The 7287-nt window shown below is 53.4% G+C and overlaps 1 long non-coding RNA gene across 1 annotated transcript in view; it reads left to right on the top strand.

Moving 5' to 3' along the window:
* The first annotated feature begins 806 nt into the window (after nt 1-806).
* The window catches only part of LOC102427790, a 14938-nt gene continuing 8457 nt past the window's right edge, over nt 807-7287 (top strand). The window contains exon 1 of the long non-coding RNA XR_330518.3: nt 807-1137. This is a non-coding gene — a long non-coding RNA (uncharacterized LOC102427790). The remainder of the gene's footprint in view (nt 1138-7287) is intronic.

Below are 7287 nucleotides of genomic sequence, written 5' to 3'. Positions count from 1 at the left end.
CTTGCACCTGCTAAAACATTTGAGGCATTTGAGAGGCAGTGAAACACATTTGCTTTTCATTTTATCTGACTTTGGAAACCTTTGAAGTGTTTAATAGTGGAGCCCAGGAAAGATCCCCGCCTCTTAATCATTGACTCGCGAGGCACATTCCCGGCTGGTAGCCTGTCAAGCAGAAACTGACCCGAGCCCCGTTTTATTAAGTGTCACATGCCCAGTCACTGTTCATTAAAGGTGTTTTAAGGTTTGAATTATGTAATTTATGAGACGAAGAAATAAAAATTCCATTGTTTTATTAATATGCAACCCAGGATCTCTCGTGCATAACAAACTTGGAAAGTTGGGCAGAAGGACATACGTGGTGGAAGCTGGAGGTGGCCTTCCTCAGCTCCCTGGCCTTCCCTCGCCCTCCATCCCACCCTAGGCAGGAGCTGGTGAGGGGGCAGAGTCTGGGAAGGGAGCCATCCCACCCCGTGCTCCTGTCCTCCATCCCCCTGTCTCCCCTTCCCTGAGGTCCCACGTGACAAAGCAGCCACCTTCCCTCTCTCTTCCAGGCTCCCCTGCCTCTGTTCCAAAAAGGCCCGAGACAAACAAACAGCAGGAAAACGCATTCCCGGAGTGACCCTGCGTGACCATGTGAGTCACAATCATTAGCAACCAATGTGCCTGCCTCTCAGGGGAGCTGGGAGGGCGAGGTGCTGGGCACTGGGCCACCTGTTCTAGGTCAATGATCTCATTGGCTCCTCCCTTTTCCTGACGGAAAGCAATGATTGTCCCCAGTTTATAGACAAAACCAGGACTGCCCTTGTCCTCCCTCGGGAGCCATCCTTAGCCCAGGTCAGCCTTCTCAGAATCAGGCTGCCCGCATGCCAGGAGGTGTGGATGGACTGGACCGGGCAGGTGGGCCTTATCTGGACTTGAGCTCTGTGCAGAGGCCCAGCAGGCACCAGCGGGGCTAGGGGCCTTTATGAAGGATGTGTTTCTCCCACGGATTCTCTGTGCATCGTCAGAGAATTTCCAAGTCCAAGTACACTGGAGGCTTTGCATGAAGATTGCTCCTGGCTGGGTGTCCCCCATCTGATACAGGGGGACCCCCACCCTCCTCAGGAAGCCCCTGTCCTCTCCAGCTTCCAAACAAAGGTGAGGAGACAGCCCGCCTGTCCCGTGGTGGGGTGGCTTTGAAGTCCTCCAACAGTTGTTCACTTGGACGGGTTGCACAATAAAGCACAATGGGAAAAAGTCCCTTTCCAAAATGCGGATGGCCCCTGATACTTAGACCAAGCATGTCAAACTCAAAGGCTAACACGGGCCAAATAAACGAGGCATGAGGCCCGTGGGCCACGAGTTTGACATGCTTGATTTAGAGACCCTGGTTAGGATTTTTCTGGTTTGTTTGTTAATCCCCACCTGAGGATATTTTTCCATTGATTTTTAGGGAGAGTGGAAGAGAGAGGGAAAGAGAGAAACATCGATGTGAGAGAAACACATTGATTGGTTGCCTCCTGCATGGGCCCTGACCAGGGCCCGGGCCAGGGAGGAGCCTGTAACCGAGCTACGTGCCCTTGACTGGAATCGCACCGTTTGGTCTGCAAGCCAATGCTCTATCCACTGAGCCTAAACCGGCGAGGGCTAGACCCTGGTTAGGATTTGAAAGGTGGTGCAGCTGAAGGTATTTCTCACCCTCCTCGGCCCCCTGCTCTCCTGTACCCCACACAGAGAGAAATCGCACACTTGATTTTGAGCATTTTCTTAATCAAGTGACTCATGTGTTACAGGTGCAAAGTCACACCAGGCTTTCCTCCGTGGCTCAAATTTGTGAGTTTTTATTTCTGAAAGGGGATCTCAGGTGCTAAGCCTTTTCTTCGCAGGAATGGCGGAGAGTTTTTGAGAACAGGGGCCCTTTAAAGTCGGGGTGGGGGTGGGGCATGGCCAGGGCTAAATGAACTCCTGTTAGAAAACTCCCAGCCAGCCCCTGTTTGCAGGAGGCGAGGTGGTGGCCAGGTTTTACAAATCGATGTCAATCATTAACCCACTTAATTTCGAATTACCAATGCAAGCGAAATTTCGATAGTGCTGGCTGCTGGCAATCTGGGCCGGAGGAGCCATGCCTTTGATCTGCCAGCCTAATTTCCATGAGCAGTAAAACCACAGGCCTCGCAGGCAGACCTCTGCAAGGCAGACCCCGCAGGGCCACAGGCCGGGGTTCTGAAGTCTCCCGGTGCCTCTGGCGAGCTCTGAGCTGCTTGTCCCAATCTGAGAGACCCTGGATGGTTTCCAGAAGGAGTCACTACAAACCTAGGCACTCGTGAATTCGGCGTGGTTTTCAGCATCGAGGGAGGCACTGGGAACCGGAGAGGAGTCAGTTACTTCAGCCAGTCGGGGAGGCAGGTGAACGGGCCGTTTGAGCCCGCGGGGTTTGGTATGTGCTTGGATGGGGAAGAACAGGCAGTGGTGGGAGCTTTGAAGAGGAGCATCAGGGAAGCCTTCCCGGAAGAGGTGACACCTGAGACCTGACGCTGGAGTAGGAGTTGGCTGGGTGATGGGCAGAAAAGCAGAGGGAAGCTCAGCAGAATCTTCTCAACCTGGGAAGGAGTTTGGAATTTCACCTGGGGAGATCGGAGGCCACTGATTGGTTTAAGAAGGGGTGGGTAACATGCGAGGCTCATAGTCCTCAGGGCCAGGTGTGGAGAGAGGAGTGGAGAGGAGCAGGAATAGAAGCAGGAAGGCTAGGCAGGTCGAATGGGTATGACTTTATTAACAGCGGGGCTGGCAAGGGGGTGTGTTGGGTTAAGCAGAGCCAAGCCTGGGTAGGTATGTAGCCAGGGAGTGTGGAGAGATCCTGCCAGGAGACCTGGCTCTGGGACATGACCCCCCCCCCCACGCCCCACGCCCCCCAGGACTACTCTAGGCAGGGTCCACCCCACATTTGTCTGAGCCTGAACCCCTGAGCCCCGCTCAGAGGTGGGAACTCCCGGGGACATATAGACAGTCACGGGGAGGAGAGGTCTGGGAGGACAGATGGGGTGCTCCTTTTTCAAGTCTGTTAAGACGTAAACTGATGATAGAGTTGGATGGCTTTGGGGACTGAAAATCGAGAAAGAACTTTCCCTGGATTCTAGACACAGAGCAGGTAAGAGCCGGCCCAGAGCAGCCATGAACAGTTGTGCGGGCTCAGCACCCAACCAGGTAGCTATGGTGGGGGCCCTGGGTGCCATGCACGTCTGTCAACCATCAAGACGTCTTGGCCTGAGTGATGGGGACTATGTTTTTTTCTTCATGGGGCCTGGTGAGGTAGGCAGAGGTACTCATTATGCCCAATGAGATGCTTTCTTTCCAAAAAGGTGTTCGATGTGAACATCCTCTAGCAATCACTATTTTTAAAGTTAATTGAACATTGACTATGTGCTGGCTCTGGTGCGGGACTTCCCATACTAATTTAGCTCATTCAAAATTAGGCATCATTATGCCCATTTTCACTGATGGGAAAGTTGAGGTTGGTTCAGAGAGTAAATCATAGGTGCAAGGTCACACGGCTGATACATGGAAGAGTCAGGAACTGTGGAAGCATGACAGGTAAGTGCAGCCATCGCTGAGACATGCCTTCAGGATTCGGGGGGGGGGACTGGGGTGGGGGCTGGAATATTGTGTGGCTCTGCGGTTGTTCGGTGATGTGAGCAGGCATAAGCGTTCCTGGGAGAGGCAGGCCCCCCGAGCAGTTAGGTGCTGTCTGTGGGCAACGTCCGGCTCTCCGAATCTTCTCCTGCCCCTCCCTTCACTGGGCGGTTGGCAGGGAGGCGGGTCCATCAGCGTGGATAGTATGCTCCTGATTTCCGCCCATCCTCCCATCATTGTCAGTGCTGCTCAGGTGAATCCACGTAACCCTTTTCAAGGCGCTGAAGGCAACGCTGCCTGACAGAAAGCCGGGAGCAGAGAGGAGAGGTCCCCCAGCCTGGCCCGCGCTCTAACCGCGTCCCATGCAGTCAGTGGCAGGGTGAGCGGGAGGAGCCATCGAGTCTGGAGACACTAGGAGTTAACAGCGTAGATATGGTGTTAAGCCACTGTGGGCTCTACCTGGAGTCCCTGGGTCGTGGGGACTGCAGGCAGGTAAAAGTTGACCCAAGAAAAAAGCTGAGAGAAATGGGGGGAAAGTATTGCTTATGATTTCATGGCACATCTGACACCATCTCCAAAAAATTGGCACTTAGCATCCTTTTCTTTCTTTCTTTTTTTCCCTTTTTTTTTTGTTCATCCTCACCTGAGGATAGTTTTCCATTGATTTTTCAGAGAGAGAGAGTGGAAGGGAGAGGGTGAGACAGAGATAGAGAAACATTGAGGTGAGAGAGACACATCAATTAGTTGCCTCCTGCACCCACCCTGACCCAGGCCAGGGATCAAGCCTGCAACTGAGGTATGTGCCCTTAACTGGAATCGAACCCGGGACCCTTCAGTCCACAGGCCGATGCTCTATCCACTGAGCCAAGCCGGCTAGGGCACCTAGCATCCTTTGTGATGATGTATTGTCCAAACAGACTGCTTTGCCCTGGGGGTGGCCAGGAATGGAGAGAACCCCCGCTGATGTCACAGTGAGTTTTAGGGGTGAAACGGGAGCATCTGGCCTTTATTCTGTGCTGGGCCCTTTGGTGGGCCCCGTGGTTATTTCATTCACCCCTCCTGGCCACCTTCTGGGAAGCCCGATAGGACCCATATTTTACTGAGCTGAACACTGAGGCTCACAGGTTCAGTGTGATGTTCAGCAGGGAGTTGGGGGCTCACTTATTTCTGATTCCTGTCAAGGGGTGTCTTTTCCACGTGGCTGCGGGAGCCTCACACAGAAGGTTTGGGCGTGGAGCCCCCTTTAGAAAATGTATGAAAATGTGTTGGTCAGCAAGTTGCCATCAAGTTTAGATGAATCCTGTTATTCATACAAGCAGTGCCTACTTTCTAACTCCAGTCCACGAGCTACTTCCAAAATGTCCCGGTTGGAAGTTGAACCTACCACCCTGAGATTTGGGTCCACAGGTGGCACTTATTCTGGGGGAAAAAGGAAACGCACAGGAAAACTCGACCTGCCCCCGAGGAGATGGGGCAGGTGCTGGCTTGCCACGCAAGGGAGGCGGGTTTAGTGCCTTGGGAATTAGCTCCAAGTTGCCACCCAAACGCTGGGGGTGGGCACAGGGGCCCCAGCCAGGTGTCCACTCCCTCAGGCTGAGAGGCGACATGATGGATGAGACAGGCTGGCGTGGCCATCCCTCCAGGCTGCCCTGGCCTTTCTCAAATGACCCCACCTCGCAGTCCTCCCTAATTCAGTGACTCTCAAGCTGCAGCCCATAGATGTAGTCTTGGAAAGCCATTACGTCCCAAACAAGCTTAGAAAGATCATATCTTATTTTAAGAATATCCAAAAGAATTCTTTACCAGACATCTAAACACATCTTCTCTGTTGCAATAACCACTTGCTTCGTTGTCGAATAAGCCTTCCATTTTGCCTCGACGCACAGTGGGGTCCGAGATAAATTCTCCATAATCTATGAATTATTTTTTTTCCTTTAAAATGAGTCCATACACAGTTGGAGTCTGAGAAACCAAACCCTCACGTAAGATTATACTCCCTAGCCCCAGAGATCAGAAATGGTGAGCAAATTACAGGGAGAGGCCCCGGGAGCCCAGTCCAGGCCTGCAGGCTGGGGGACCACGGGGACGGGAGAAAATTGTTTGCCTCCGCTCTCCCATCTGGAAGATGGAGGTCACGACTCCTCGTCTCGCTGCCTTGCAGATGCAGCTGTGAAAATCTCGCGAGGATGCCTGCACAAGGAGGTGGAGGCAGGACATAAGCCAGAGGTGTTCGGGATTCACACGCTTTTCCGATCCGCTGTGAGCTGGGAAGGCACGGCGTGTCAGTGCTCAGGCATTCAGAGCACAGCTTCCCTGGGTTCAAATCCTACCTCTGCCACTGACTGTTTGCATGAGCATCATACCCCCCCCCCCCCCCCCCGTGAGGCGGGGATAATACGCACAGTATGCGCCCCTATAGGGCTGCTGTCAGAATTCAAGGAGACAAGGCAGGGGAAGCACTTCGGATAGAACCCAGGCAAAAAGGACACGCAGGGAGGGGCGGCTGTTCTTGCTGTAACCAGTGACTGTGCCCCGGTCTGGGCTGAGTGACGGGGCCGGGGAAAGTCACGTGAGCCTCCATGTCCTCATCTTTACAGCTGGGGCCTAGCACGTCCTTCAGAGAGTGGGGCGAGAAAGAAAGAACCGCACTCCTCCAAAGTCGGCGCCCATGAAATGCCACAGCGCCCTTTCTCCCTGCCCCTCTCTCGTCGAATCCTTCTGGACCTGTACAGTGGGGCCTTGACTTACAAGTGTCCCGACTAACGAGTTTTTTGAGATACCAGCTGTCTCTTGGCCGATTTTTTGCATTGAGTTGATAGAGTAATTTGAGTTAACGAGCTCCTTAACGAGCTCGGTCTCAGAACAAATTAAACTCGTAAGTCAAGGCCCCACTGTATTTCCTCGCTTGTTTTTTTTTTTTTTTTTTTTTCTGGTTACCTTTTTTATTTATTTTTTTTTTTTTCGCTAAAAGTATTACAAAGGGTATTACATAAGTGTCCTTTTTTTCTTTCCTCGCTTGTTAAAGGCGAGGAAAAACACCTGCCCTGCTAGGTGGTGGCGGGATGGGATGAGGTAATCTAGCCAGGGCCCCGAGCACCTGGGGATGGCCGTAGGGGCTGGGGCCGTGGTCATCGAACTGCGGCTCGGGAGCCACATGCGGCTCTTTGGCCCCTTGAGTGTGGCTCTTACACAAAATACCACGTGGGGCACGCACGTACAGTGCGATTGAAACTTCGTGGCCCATGCGCAGAAGTCGGTTTTTGGCCTGGGCGAGTCTATTTTGAAGAAGCACTGTTGATAATGGGCTCTGTTGACTAAAGAGTTTGCCGACCACCCTAGCCACTAGGGTGTGTCCATCCATCCTTCCTCCCGGCTCTCCAAGTGGGTCCAGTGACCCGCTGGGCGGAAGCAAACACAGCTTGGCCAGTCCGCCCGCAGAGAACAGGAATTTCAGGGAGGCCAGCCTCCCTGACTCCTAGGAGAAGGCCTGGGGGTGGTGGTGGTGACCAGAGTGGGTCACCCTCTGGGCCAAGGAATTTAATTCTCTGGAGGGTGCGCCAGATGAAAACAGCTGGGCTGACCTGGGGCAGACCTGCTGGGTTGGGAGGGCTGGTGGGGGCAGCGGCCGGGGGTCATCTGTCTTTAGCCGCAGGAGATCTGACCTCCTGGGCCTCTGAG

This window comes from Myotis lucifugus, unplaced genomic scaffold (assembly GCF_000147115.1).
Source record: "Myotis lucifugus unplaced genomic scaffold, Myoluc2.0 scaffold_345, whole genome shotgun sequence".
NCBI lineage: Eukaryota > Metazoa > Chordata > Mammalia > Chiroptera > Vespertilionidae > Myotis > Myotis lucifugus.
The sequence above is the reverse complement of the archived record's forward strand: the minus strand, read 5'-3'. Positions and strand labels throughout refer to the sequence as shown.